General features: G+C 44.6%; 1 protein-coding gene across 5 annotated transcripts in view; it reads right to left on the bottom strand.

Annotated features, from left to right (window-relative positions):
* The window catches only part of rab27a (RAB27A, member RAS oncogene family), a 130,524-nt gene that overhangs the window by 61,945 nt on the left and 54,535 nt on the right, over positions 1 to 14,044 (bottom strand). For 4 of the 5 annotated variants that reach the window (XM_078241461.1, XM_078241466.1, XM_078241464.1 and 1 more), the window contains one exon: positions 7,356 to 7,470. The exons of the other annotated variant lie outside the window; for it this stretch is intronic. The gene's annotated coding sequence lies outside the window, so the exon portion shown is untranslated. The remainder of the gene's footprint in view (positions 1 to 7,355; positions 7,471 to 14,044) is intronic. 5 annotated transcript variants of the gene reach the window in all.

Here is a 14,044-nt window from a genome sequence, read left to right as displayed (position 1 = left end):
AAGGACGTGCTGGTTAGGTGCATTGGCCATGCTAAATTCTCCCTCGGTGTACTCGAACAGGCACCGGAGTGTGGCGATTAGGGGATTTTCATAGTAACTTCATTGCAGTGTTAATGTAAGCCTACTTGTGACACTAATAAATAAACTTTAAATACGCCACGGGGGCACAGAAAATCCTCCCTTGGTTTCAAGACGGGAGCACAAAAATTTAGGCCGGCACTCCAGTGCAGTACCAAGGGAGTGTTGCATCGTCAGAGGCGCAGTGTTTGAGCTGACATGTTATATAAGGACCCCATCTGTCCTCTCAAATGGACACAAAAGATCCCAATGCACTATCTTGAACCGAAGGGGAGTTATCCCCAGCATCGTAGCCACTATTTATTCCTCAAATGACCATCGCACCGGATCATAAAAGTCTTCCCATAATTTTTGACTTAATGGTTTTCCAAGAATGCATCAGGAGGACCCAAAGGCCATCCCAGTTGATGAGGACCTTGTTTGAGCTGATGCTTCACTTGGGGAGGGAAGAGAAAGATTTTATTTTTAAATTGTAGGTTAATCTTCTTTTATGCCCCCTTCACCTTTCAATTTGGCCGTAAATCCTCTTGCTGCATCTCACCTTTTAAGTTCCAAATTGGGCAAAGAAAAAATAGCAATGGTTAATTAGTTATTGGGTGCCGAAAATGCCAGTCCCACACTTACACCAGACCTTTCCAACCGGATGTGTGTTACTTGCTGGATGTTGAAATGAATAGACCTTGGAGGTGATGGTGGGAGGTGAGAAGGAAAGGGAGAAGAGATTATCTTTTTCGTATGCAGTGTCACAAATGTGGGACTTTACAAGACAAAGGCAAAATATGCAAATGCTGGAATCTGAAACAAAAAAAAACAGAACATGCTGGAGAAACTCCGTGGAGAGAGAATAGAATTAACATTTTGGGACTGGATGACCATCCAGACTCGAAACATTAGCTCTATTCTCTCTCCACAGATCCTGTTAGACCTGCTGAGTTTCTCCAATATTTTCTGTTTTTGTTTCACTTTACAAGACAGTTGCGTTTTAAAATCTCCCCTTTAGTCTAAAGTGAAATAGGCTGGTCTGAATAGGGATAGTCATCATAGTAGACCTCTGCCTGGAGACAGGCCCATGTGATCTGGTTGTTATGGAGAAACAATGAAGTAGAATAGCTTGGAGCTAAATTGGGGGGTGGGAGTTTCTGTATGTAGCTTGGGCTTGTACTCACTACAGACTGGGTTCAGGGTTGTCGAAAGTTACTTCGCAAAAAGGCAAGAGGCAAAAGCACACAGCTTTCAATAAGATGAAGGTGTTTTGCATTGTGTTCAAACACAGATCCCGGAACATCCTAACCCAATGCATCCTTGGGTGTTTTCGATTGGGACCGTGCCAGGAGATTAAGCATTGTGAGGTAATCCAGAATATTTACTTCAATTAAAAAAGTAAGCTTGTTGTTTTAAATGAAAATAATCTTAATGAAGTGGTTTATGCAAATCCAGAACTTCAAACAGATCAGGTTTTGCTCTTACCAATTTCTTTTCATTTACAAAGCAAGCTTTAAAAAAAAATCAATTTTGTAACCCAGCTAAATTACTTAATTTCACAGCTCTCATCAAATATCTTCAAGTATTTTGTTGGAGGGGAGGAATGGTCACACAGATAACGGGCAAGATTCTCTGGGAGCTGTGGCATGTTTCTTGGCAGCGGGAGGCAGCGCGCCATTGTCCAGCTGTGGGATCGTCAGGTTCCGCCGCTATCAACGGGGTTTCCCATTGATTCTACCTCATGCCACCGGCAAACCTGGGTGGGATGCGCTGTTAGCAGGACCAGAAGACCCTGCTGGCATGAAGAGCCGGAAGATTTCGCCCAATGAGTTGGAGGTGAAGACAGTCAAGTGTTTGCAACTGGTCATGACTGTGGAAAGAGGAGGAAGCTATTTAGCGCTCTGGACCTGCTCCACTATTCCATTGGATCATGGCTGACCCACACCTCAACTCCATTTGTCTGTCCAAGTTCCATATCCCTTCCTAAATGAACAAAAATCTGAGGATCACAGTTTTGAAGATGTCCTTGGGTGAAGCAAATTCAAGACCTCCACGAGTCTGTGTAGAAAAAGCAACTCTGGAAAAAGCAACCCAAGAGTTGGAGTCATTCCTAAAGAGAACATCGAAAGCAGCAAGAGAGGGATGTGGGAAATCCTGATATCGGGAGCATATTGGCTGAAGGAGTGACCTCTAGTGGTGGAACAAGGTTTTGTAGAAAGCTCCAGAAAGCACCCCCACATTAAATTTATGAATTAGATTACGTTCTAGATTGTAGCAATCAGAACAGTAACAAGAAAACCATTTGAAAAACTCATTCGAGAGATCATAATACTCACAATAACCCAGCTTCTTGCTTGCTCTGTTCGCTGCCCTGTCATCTCTGGAGATGATGTGGAGATGCCGGCGTTAGACGAGGGTAAGCACAGTACGAAGCCTCACAACACCAGGTTAAAGTCCAACAGGTTTATTTGGCAGCACAAGCTACCCCTCATGAGGGGGCAGTGCTCCGAAAGCTTGTGCTGCCAAATAAACCTATTGGACTTTAACCTGTTGTGAGACTTCTTACTGTGCTTACCCCAGTGCAACGCCGGCATCTCCACATCTGTGGAAGGAAACTTGAGCACCCGGAGGAAACGCACGCAGACATGGGGAGAATGTGCAAACTCCACACAGACAATGACCCAAGCCGGGATCGAACCCGGGTCCCTGGAGCTGAGAGGCAGCAGTGTTAACCATTGCGCCACCATTTCTTGGATCTTTCCTCAGGAGTCCACTTGGTGTCATCTACACAGACTACGAACTGGAGAGATCCCATCACACACCACAGATCCCTCATCCTATAATTCAGATATGGGTATCGGTGGTCCAATTTTAACACAAAAGCCCACTGAGGTTACAAAGAGGGAAGTCACAATCAGCACTTAAATAAGCCGCTAGTTTTTTAAAAGCAGAATTAAATTAAATTCAAATGTTGCTTTAGGGGAAACAGGAACCCTTTTGATAACAGAGAGTACAGTTCACAGCGGAGAAAAGAATGTCTGTCCGTGTTGTTATAATGTGACCAAAGGTAACATGTTGTGAGGGTCAGCTGACCCAGTAGACAAATGTAACCAATGGCAAAATGATGTGGTGGTCAGCTGACCCAGTATAAATAAAAAGCAGATGGGAATTGTGAGGAGCTGGTATGGCCCAGGGTGTGGCCCCAAGTGTTGGAGTAATGAGGTTTTTTTTTAATTAAACCTTTTTGATTTACTTTCTGAAATTAGTTCTCTTATTGCTTGCAACTGAAGTACCCTTACTGCTTGGATGAACATTACATGTGCAGTGGACAATGGGGAACCTGTGGATGTGGTGTATCTGGATTTCCAGAAGGCATTTGACAAGGTGCCGCACCAAAGACTGCTACATAAGATAAAGGTACACGGTGTTATGGGTAATGTATTAGCATGGACAGAGGATTGGTTAACTAACAGAAAGCAAAGAGCGGGGGTAAATGGGTGTTTTTCTGGTTGGCGATCAGTGACTAGTGGTGTGCCTCAGGGATCAGTGTTGGGACCGCAATTGTTTACGATTTACATCGATGATTTGGAGTTGGGGACCAAGTGTAGTGTGTCAAAATTCGCAGATGACATTAAGATGGGTGGAAGAGCAAAGTGTGCAGAGGATGCTGAAAGTCTGCAAAGGGATATAGATAGTCTTAGTGAGTGGACAAGGGTCTGGCAGATGGAGTACAATGTTGATAAATGTGAGGTCATCCATTTTGGTAGGAATAACAGCAAAGTGGACTATTATTTAAATGGTAAAAAATTGCAGCATGCTGCTGTGCAGAGGGACCTTGATGCCCTTGTGCAGGAATCTCAAGGATTCCTGGTGCAGGTGCAGGTGCAGTAGGTAATTAAGAAGGCAAATGGAATTTTGTTCTTCATTGCTAGAGGGATGGAGTTTAAAAACAGCGAGATTATATTGCAGCTATACAAGGTGCTGGTGAGGCCACACGTGGAGTACTGTGTACAGTTTTGGTCTCCTTACTTGAGAAAGGATCTACTGGCACTGGAGGGGGTGCAGAGGAGATTCACTAGATTGATTCCGGAGTTGAGAGGGTTGGCTTATGAGGAGAGACTGAGTAGACTGGGGCTATACTCATTGGAATTCAGATGAATGAGGGGAGATCTTATAGAAACATATAAGATTATGAAGGGAATAGATAAGATAGAAGCAGGGAAGTTGTTTCCACTGGCGGGTGAAACTAGAACTAGGGGGCATAGCCTCAAAATAAGGGGAAGAAGATTTAGGATTGAGTTGAGGAACTTCTTCGCACAAAGGGTTGTGAATCTGTGGAATTCCCTGCCCAGTGAAGTAGTTGAGGCTACCTCATTAAATGTTTTTAAGGCAAGCATAGATACATTTTTGAACAGTAAAGGAATTAAGGGTTATGGTGAGCGGGCGGGTAAGTGGAGCTGAGTCCACAAAAAGAACAGCCATGATCTTATCAAATGGCGGAGCAGGCTCGAGGGGCCAGATGGCCTATTCCTGCTCCTAGTTCTTATGTTCACTCAGAGGGAGCAACTACTGGGATGACTTGGCTACTGCAACTGCAGATACAGCAATTTATCCAAATCCACTTTACAATCGTACTGAATTGCACAACACCAGTTCACTGAAACATCTGTATAAATATAGTGGAGGGTAAAATGTCTCCAGGCTCATCAGAATATCATCAATACTTAACCATTTTCAACAGTAATCCTTACTACTGAAGCAGACAGGGAAATAAGACAACTTACAAGTTGCTCCAAAGACTTGTTAATATTCAGTCTGGGCAGCAATAGTAACATTGCTAAAAGGACACAAGAACTCAGTGCAGGTGTTGGTTCACTAATGTCCTTTAGGGAAGGAGATGTGTTGTCCTTACCTGGTCTAGCCTACATGTGACTCCAGAGCCACAGCAATGTAGTTGACTCTCAACTGCCCTCTGAACAAGGGCAACTAGGGATGGGCTATAAACGCTGGCCAGCGATGCCCATGTCCCATGAACGAACAAAAAATAAATGCTTTGGAGCTACAGTACTGGGAGTTCTATATTAAGCTGCAGTCACAGGGAAAGAAGCAGTTTCACACTCAAGATATGCATTTACAATGGAGCGGGCTGGTAATGTTAAATTATACAGGCAAGTGTTTTGTTAAAGAATGCTCCAAAGTGAGCGGAGCACTACGGTTTCAAAAGCAAATGGATTTTCTTGGGGATTTGATTGCTTTCGTGTTGGGCCATCTTGGGGCCTTTGGAAGCCTCTGTGTATTGATGTCAGTTCTCAAGGCAACACCGGTTCCATTGCAATGGTTAATGGCCAGAAGCGTGGAACAACCACTGCCTATCAAAAGAGATTCCCCGAATGTCTCCGCCAGATGGGAGGAGAATGGTTGCAAGTCTCGCAACCATTCTCACTCCGCCCAAGTGAGTATTGTCACTAGGACATCTTAAAAAGAACAAAAACAGGTTGGAAATGTTTTCACTCTTCAACAAACTCAGAGGCAATTACAACACAGCCTTCAGTTTTTACACAATATTCTGTGGTGTTAAACTTGTGGATTGAGTCTGTTGCTTCATGGAGTAATTTTCCACTGAGGAAGACACTCTGCATGCCATGACCTCATTAGTTACATTGAAGTCAGTAGCACTTTTTAAAATGTATTTTTGATGCATTTAACATTTCTTTCACATCCAATTGCATGTTACATGATGGAGATAGATGGGTGATGCTGCACAGACTGTTTAACTCATCCATTTGCACTGCCAAAAACCATACTGATCCAGCACTGGATCGAAAACCGGGGGGAGGGGCCAATTCAAACCATTAGAAATTGCAGGTCAGGCTGTCTAGACTCACTCGCAGCGAGTTATTGGAAGAGAAATTAAGGAAAAAGAATGACGCTCCTAAAGTGTGAATATTAGGCAGCTGATCAGTTACGCAATTACAGCTTTCAAAATAAAAGTGAACTGTTTGCCTTTTGTACAACTCCTTTTTTTAAAGGAAAAAAAAACCTACAGAGGCGGTGTGAATCTGAGGGGCTGGTCTATTCCCAGCTCTGATGCAACTGCCAATACTCTGAGTCAGAATCTAGCATGAAGTGTGCAAATTAATTCACCCTTTGGGAAGGGGGGAAAAGTAGGTCATCGTAGCTCACCATCTCCACCAGATGACAGGAGATAAAGCCAGGTACTTGGGAGGGGTGAAAAGATTAAGAGGAAGACTGGAGTCCAGCAGTGCACTATGGCACTCCACGGCTGTGAATGCAAGACAATTTTAATCTTCAATTAGTCAGGGCTTGATGCGACAAATTCATTTTAGATCACCTCAAATAAGGGCAGATTCTTTTTTTATATATAGAATCCGACAGTGCAGAAGGAGGCCATTTGGTCCTTCAAGTCTGCACCGACCACAATCCCATCCAGGCCCTATCCCCATTACCCCATAATCCCATGTGCATTTATAAAATCCCTACAGTGCAGGAGGCCATTCGGCCCATCGGATCTGTACCGAACACAATCCCATCCAGGCCCTATCCCCACAACCCTATGCATTTACCCTAGCTAATCCCCTGACACTAAAGGGCAATTTTAAGATGGCCAATCCACCTAACCCGCACATCTTTGACTGTGGGAGGAACCCGGAGGAAACCCACGCAGACACGGGGAGAATGTGCAAACTCCACACAGACAGTGACCCAAGCTGGGAATTGAACCCGGGTCCTTGGTGTTGTGAGGCAGCAATGCTAACCACTGTGCCACCCATCAAATGATCCGTTCTATTTCATTCTGAAAACAACCCGGCATTTGTTCTGATCCTTGAACAATCCTATTACCTGGTGTAAGATTGTGGTAGATAACAATCCTTAAGTGGCATAAGACGGTAAGAATCTGCGTTAGAGCACAAACATGGGACGACAAGAAGAAAACTAGTTGTTTCAAGCCCCGTTACACAGAATTATCATACTTCAAGATACAATCAATCAGACGATCTCGTTCATGACTTCATTTAATTTGCAGCATTGGAATTCAGCAAACTCCACGTTCACTCATTATAAATGAAATGGCTTTTTATCTCTTAAAATAAAAATCCATTGCAGTCAATTAAATTCAGAGCCAGTGAACGCAGGGCGGCCTCAACTATCCTCATGAGCAAACAAACAATAATGACTGGATCAAAGTTGTTCGAGGCTTCGTAACACTTCGAGATACTGAACAGAATCAGCTGGAATATTGATCACGTTAAAAAAAGTGCATAAACAACTCATACCTCGGTACGATGCAAAACAAAATCCAGCCCAGCGTCCAAAGTTGTGTCCAATTCCACTAGCAAGCAAACTCCACTGCTGCGGCCTAGTCACGAAGCATCCCTTTCATCCAGGACGCTGAGATTGGGGAGGGTCGGGGGGGGAGGAATAAAGAGGGAGGACAGAGAAAGATTTCAACAAAGTCAGAACACTCCGACCATCTAACTGGGGCCTTGTCTGATACACACAACATAGACTGAATTTACGAACAGGGGAGAGAGACAAAACTTACACAGCAAATCCAATAGACACAAGAAGCAGTCGCCAACTACAAAGATTGCAGCCGTTCCTAATCGGTGTCAGCTGCTTATCATGTGGTCCTGAAGACTGATCAAGGCCTTTCCCTTCAGAACAAACTATCCAATTAAATTCGGAAACCATGTCTCCAGCATATTAACCAAATCGTCAAATGTTCTGAAACTTCAGTACAGTAAACAGCATCATAAAAGCCTAGTTAGCCTCGTTATCTGTGGACCAAAGGCTTCATTTGCCCGTATCAAATGTAGGCAACGTCTGACTAAATGAAAAGTAGAAAATATTGCAGGTGCTGGATATCTGAAACAAAGACAGAAAACGTTGGAAATACTCAGCAGGTCTGGGGGCTTCTGCGGAGTGAACATTAACCTTGCATCAGATGTAATGTTTTATGTTCTAGTTATGTGTTTCAGGTTGTCTTTTGAAATCTTCCCCAAGCATTCCTCTTTGGAACTCTGATTCTCCAAGCTAAAGAAAGTTTCCAGACCGAAGCAAGTTAGCTGACCACAAATCTCAGAACACAGCCCAAGGGTTTGCAGGGTGGCACAGGGGTTAGCACTGCTGCCTCACAGTGCCAGGGACCCGGGTTCGATTCCCGGCTTTGGGTCACTGTCCATGCGGAATCTGCACGTTCTCCCCGTGTCTGCATGGGTTTCCTCCGGGTGCTCCGGTTTCCCCACGCACAGTCCGAAAGACGTGCTGGTTAGGTGAATGCTCCCTCCGTGTACCCAAACAGGTGCCGGAGTGTGGCGACTAGGAGATTTTCACAATAACTTCAATGCAGTCTTAGTGTACGCCTGCTTGAGACACTAACAGATAAACTATAAAAACACCTCAGACTAGGGACAGAGCACCAGATAGATGGATCAGCGTTTCAATTGGCAGCAAAATTATACGGTCACTTGCAAAGCCTGTGTACAAAGATAAAAATTAGCATGATGAAGCCACCAGCCCCTCAAGCTTGTTCTGCCATTCAATAAAAATCCTGGCTGATCTGATTGTGACCTTAAACCCACTTTTCTGATTGTCCTCAAAACCAGTTTTCTCCCCGCCCGATGACTCAAACTAATGGACAATTTTACGCTCTTGAGCAAGTCCCACAATTTTGTTATGATCAGGGAGGGACCAGTAACCTATGTTGTAGACAACAATCAAAATCCCAGTTACAGACCAAGAGGACAAAACCACAAATTCCACAGTTTTAAAAGAAGAATTTTACTACACAAGAGTCAACAAAGCAAACTGTCATTACTATCCATCGAATCCCTACAGTGCAGAAGGAGGCCATTTGGCCCATCGAGCCTGCACCGACAACAATCCTATCGAGGCCCTATCCCCGTAACCGTAGATATTTTCCCTGCTTCGCCCCATGACACTAAGGGTCAATTTAGCATGGCCAATCTACCTAACCGGCACATCTTTGGACTGTGGGAGGAAACCAAAGCACCCAAAGGAAACTCACGCAGACACGGGGAGAACATGCAATCTCCACACAGTCACCCAAGGCCGGAATTGAACCCGGGACCCTGGCACTGTGAGGCAGCAGTGCTAACCACTGCGCCACCATACCGCATATCCATATAATCTAATATCTAAAACTAACATGAGGTAGACAAGAACTAATAGGCAAACTGTGGTTGAACAGCACAATCTGTTCATTAAATGAATGCCATGATCGAGGCAGGTCCCACCAGTTTCTCAGCAGTAACCTGAGCTTTCTAGGACTTTTGTGACTCAAAGTCTTCATGAGGGATTTAGTCACCGTTCCTTCAAGGCAAAGCCTCTGGTTTTACTCAACGGCTGCTCCAACGCATACTGCCCCAACAACGACTCACCTCCCAGTTACTCAATCTCTTCTCCCGAGACTGCATCCCACTGGATTCACAAGGCTGCGCCCCGGTAGCTAATCACCAGGGTGATCCCAGCTTCCAAGCTGCGCTGAGCAGGATACCACTACTCACTGACTTTCCTTTGCCCCAAATGCTGGCTTCGCAGCACAGGAGCTGAAAAATTCCTCCTGAGCTTCCGTGATCCACAAATCCCCTGCAGCAGTGAGAAATACTTCTCTCGGGGCTTCTCTCTGATCCTCAGCAACACTGAGCAATAACTGCCCCAGGCCTTCCCTGATCCCCAGCAGCGAGAAGCAAAGGACAGCAAGTCAGCTACACGAGGCCAGCAACCTTCTGCTGCCTATTCAGCTCAGACTAACCTGTTATTGGGGTTTCTTTTCGTGCCCAGAACCTCAGTTTCCTGGTTGGACTTTTGCGCCACATACTTGGTCACATGACCGAGTTTTTTGCGCTATCCCTTCAGGTGCTGTGCTCAGGATTCCAGTAGACACTGAACTGATTTTTTTGAGCACCTGTGGCCTGAACTCCTACCGCTCTCTGCACTTGCCCAGAAGCCCCATGCACAGTACAGGTTGTCACCCTCAAGCCGGAGAGAAAACAGCACAAACTCAGGAGTACAGATTCCCTTACAAATCCAGAGTAAAGCTTCATTATGTATAACAGTGGAAACAGAGAACCAATAGCACACTCACTAGTCAGAAGGTTGAATGTTCAGGTTCAATTTCAATACATCATCTTCATTGACTCCGCAGTAACTATGGGAGTTTGGAGTTAGTACGAGTGGCATCGAGTGGATGCGATGCTAAACCGAGGCCCTACCTGCCAGTTCAGTTGGAATCCTCAGATGTTCTTCAGAGAACAGAATTTTCAACATCCATCAATATCATCTTCCCTTAGCAATTATCACTAAAAGAAAACCTGCATCATTTATCTAATTTGAATCCTAGAATCCCTACCGTACAGAAGGAGGCCATTTGTCCCATCGAGTCTGTACCAACCACAATCCCACCAGGCCCTAACCCCACACACGTACCCTGCTAATCCCCCTGACACCAGGGTCAATTTTTAGCATGGCCAATCAAACTAACCCGCACATCTTTGGACTGCACTCTATTCTCCCATCTAACGCCACCAGGCTCCTGACCAGTACTCTGAACGATCCATGAATACTACAAATCATTGGTCCCCTTATTTGCGGAAGGATATATTGGCCTTGGAGGGAGTGCAGAGAAGGTTCACCAGGTTGATACCGGAGATGAGGGGTGTTGATTGTGAGGAGAGACTGAGCAAATTGGGTTTGTACTCGTTGCAATTTAGAAGGCTGAGGGGGGATCTTATAGAGACCTATAAGATAATGAAGGGGCTGGATAGGGTAGAGGTGGAGAGATTCTTTCCACTTAGAAAGGAAGCTAGAACTAGAGGGCACGGCCTCAAAATAAAGGGGGGTCAGTTTAGGACAGAGTTGAGGAGGAACTTCTTCTCTCAGAGGGTGGTGAATCTCTGGAATTCTCTGCCCAGTGAAGTGGTGGAGGCTACCTCGTTGAATGTGTTTAAATCACGGATAGATGGATTCCTGATTGGTAAGGGAATTAAGGGTTATAGGGATCAGGCGGGTAAGTGGAACTGATCCACTTCAGATCAGCCATGATCTTATTGAATGGCGGGGCAGGCTCGAGGGGCTAGATGGCCGACTCCTGCTCCTATTTCTTATGTTCTTATGTAAAAGGAGGTGATTTTTAAAATCGATACGGATTGTGCAGATGTTTCTGCGCACATCTGTCACACTGCATTGTAGCTGCCATCCTTGGCTTGTAAATCTCTGATGTGATGGCTCTATAGTTCAAATACCTCGGATAACGACGCTTAGCTGACAGTGTGATGACTGCAAAAGAAACAAATTAGACCTATTAAGTTTAGGAGAGGCGATGGCCTATTGGTATTATCGCTAGACTATTTATCCAGAAGCTCAGCTAATGTTCTAGGGACCTGGGTTCAAATCCCACCACGGCAGATGGTGGAATTTGAATTCAATAAAAACTTCCAGGAGTTGAGAATCTACTGATGACCACAAAACCATTGTCAATTGTCAGAAAAACCCATCTGGTTCACTAATGTCCTTTAGGGAAGGAAATCTGCCGTCCTTACCCGGTCTGGCTTACATGTGATTCCAGAGCTACAGCAATGTGGTTGACTCTCAACTGCCCTCTGAACAGGGGCAGCAAGGAATGGGCAATAAATGCTGGCCAGCCAGCAACGCCCAAGTCCCACAAATGAATACAGAAAAATGTAAAAAGTTGTAACATAATGGTAAACTGGCCAAACAAGATTCTTTCTAAAATAGAGATAGAACCAATAAATCCAGCACTTTAATAGTTATTTAAGTGTGAAATACAAACGCAAGAAAACAAAACCGTGAAAGGGAGGAGGCATTCCCTACCCTGACTCGTGGCATTATTGCATCTGTTAATTGTACATCAATGGTATTTAATTAAACGCAAGTGGAGGGTATTAATCGAAGTTTCATTTGTGCAGATGCAAAGAAGCACTCATTGAAACTGGGGTGTGGATGAGTTAGGAGATAGATGCTTGGAATGCATCATTCCGTAAATAAATGTCATGCAAAGTAAAAATTGGTTCCAGTGCTATCCTTCGCAAATCAACTTCCTTGATTCTTTGAGCATCTGGCACTGTAGCATTCCACACCAGCTGATCATTCCACATGATGCAGAAGAGGTACAAATTTTATTTAAAATTCTAGATAGAAGAGCAAACAGTCATAGTGACTTCGAACCTGTAAAAGGTGTGGATGTTTATTTAAAGATATACAGAGCTGTTTATGCGAGTTACACCTTCAGTATACAATTTACATTTCATTAAAAACTTTGACAAAGTGACAAGCAAGGTACACAATTTCTACACTGGTTGAAAATACATCCAGGTCGCTGACATGCGAGCCGACATTATCGCCTTACTTCATTTTATCCTCTTTTTATAAATTATTCTTGTACCATATAATATTGCCTGCTCAAGAAAAATGGCTTCAGGTCTTGGACCTCTATGGAAGTCAGCACTAGTACAAGAATAACATAGAAATTAGAAGCACAAGTCGGCAATTCAGCCTTTCGAGTCTGCTCCGCCATTCAACCCGATCATGGCTGATCTCTTCCTGGTCTCAAATCCACCTCCCCACCTGTTCCCCATATCCCTTTAACCCATCTTTTATCAGAAATCTATCTATCCCCTTCTTGAAACCACTTAATGGTTCAGACTCCACCGCGCGATGGGGCAGTGAGTTCCACAAATTCACCACCCTCTGCGAGAAGTAGTTCTTCCTCAATTTTAAATCTACCGCCTCTCACCCTATACCTGTGACCTCTTGTTCTAAATTGCCCCACAAGGGGAAACATTTGGTCTACGCTTACTCTACCAATCCCTTTTAGTATTTTATATACCTCGATCAGATCCCCTCATATATTCACTGGAGTTTAGAAGAATAAGTTCAAACTGTTTAATCTCTCCTTATGCAACAACCCTTTCATCCCCGGAATCAATCTGGTGAACCTTCTCTGAACTGCCTCCCATGCCACCACACCCTTCCTCAAATAAGGAGACCAAAACTGGACACAATACTCCAGGTGTGGTCTCACCAACACCCTATACAATTGCAACAATACTTCTCTACTTTTATACTCCAATCCTTTTGCAATAACGCCAACATCCCATTTGCCTTTTTTTTAAATGACATGCTGTACCTGCAAACTGACTTCCTGTGATTCATGAACAAAGACACCCAGATCCCTCTGCCTGGGCACATTTTGAATCTGCCTTCCATTTAGATAATTTACCTATTTTTTTTCAGCCAAACTGGGTAACGTCACACCTATCCACATTAAACTTCATCTGCCAAATCTTGGTCCATTTTCCGAGCTTATCTATATCCGTCTGTAAAATTTTTATCTCCACTTCACTGCTTGCTTTCCCACCCATTTTAGTATCATCTGTAAATTTTACTACGTTACACTCTGTCCCTGCTTGCAGATCATTTATGTAGATTGTAAACAGTTGAGGTCTGAGGACTGACCCCCTGCGGCACTCCGCTAGTTACATTCCGCCAGGACCGATTTATCCTGACCCTCTGCTTTCTGTCAGTCATATAATCGTAGAATCCCGACAGTGCAGAAGGAGGCCATTCGGCCCATCGAGTCTGTACCGACAACAATCCCACCCAGACTCTATCTCCATTAGCCAATCCTCAACCCAATCTAGTACTCCACCCCCAGCGATCTAACTTTTCCAATAACTCTTCCTCCACAATATTCTCTCCTGCACCTGGGCTGGGAAAACTATGCAGACGCTGCGACAACGGATGAATGAACACCGCTCGACAATCACCAGGCAAGACTGTTCTCTTCCTGTGGGGGAGCACTTCAGTGGTCACGGGCATTCGGCCTCTGATATTCGGGTAAGCGTTCTCCAAGGCGGCCTTCGCGACACATGACGGCGCAGAGTCGCTGAGCAGAGACTAATAGCCAAGTTCCGCACACACG

This window comes from Mustelus asterias, chromosome 24, assembly GCF_964213995.1.
Source record: "Mustelus asterias chromosome 24, sMusAst1.hap1.1, whole genome shotgun sequence".
Classification (NCBI taxonomy): Eukaryota; Metazoa; Chordata; class Chondrichthyes; order Carcharhiniformes; family Triakidae; genus Mustelus; species Mustelus asterias.
Note: the sequence above shows the minus strand (reverse complement) of the source record. Positions and strands in the feature narration are given on the sequence as shown.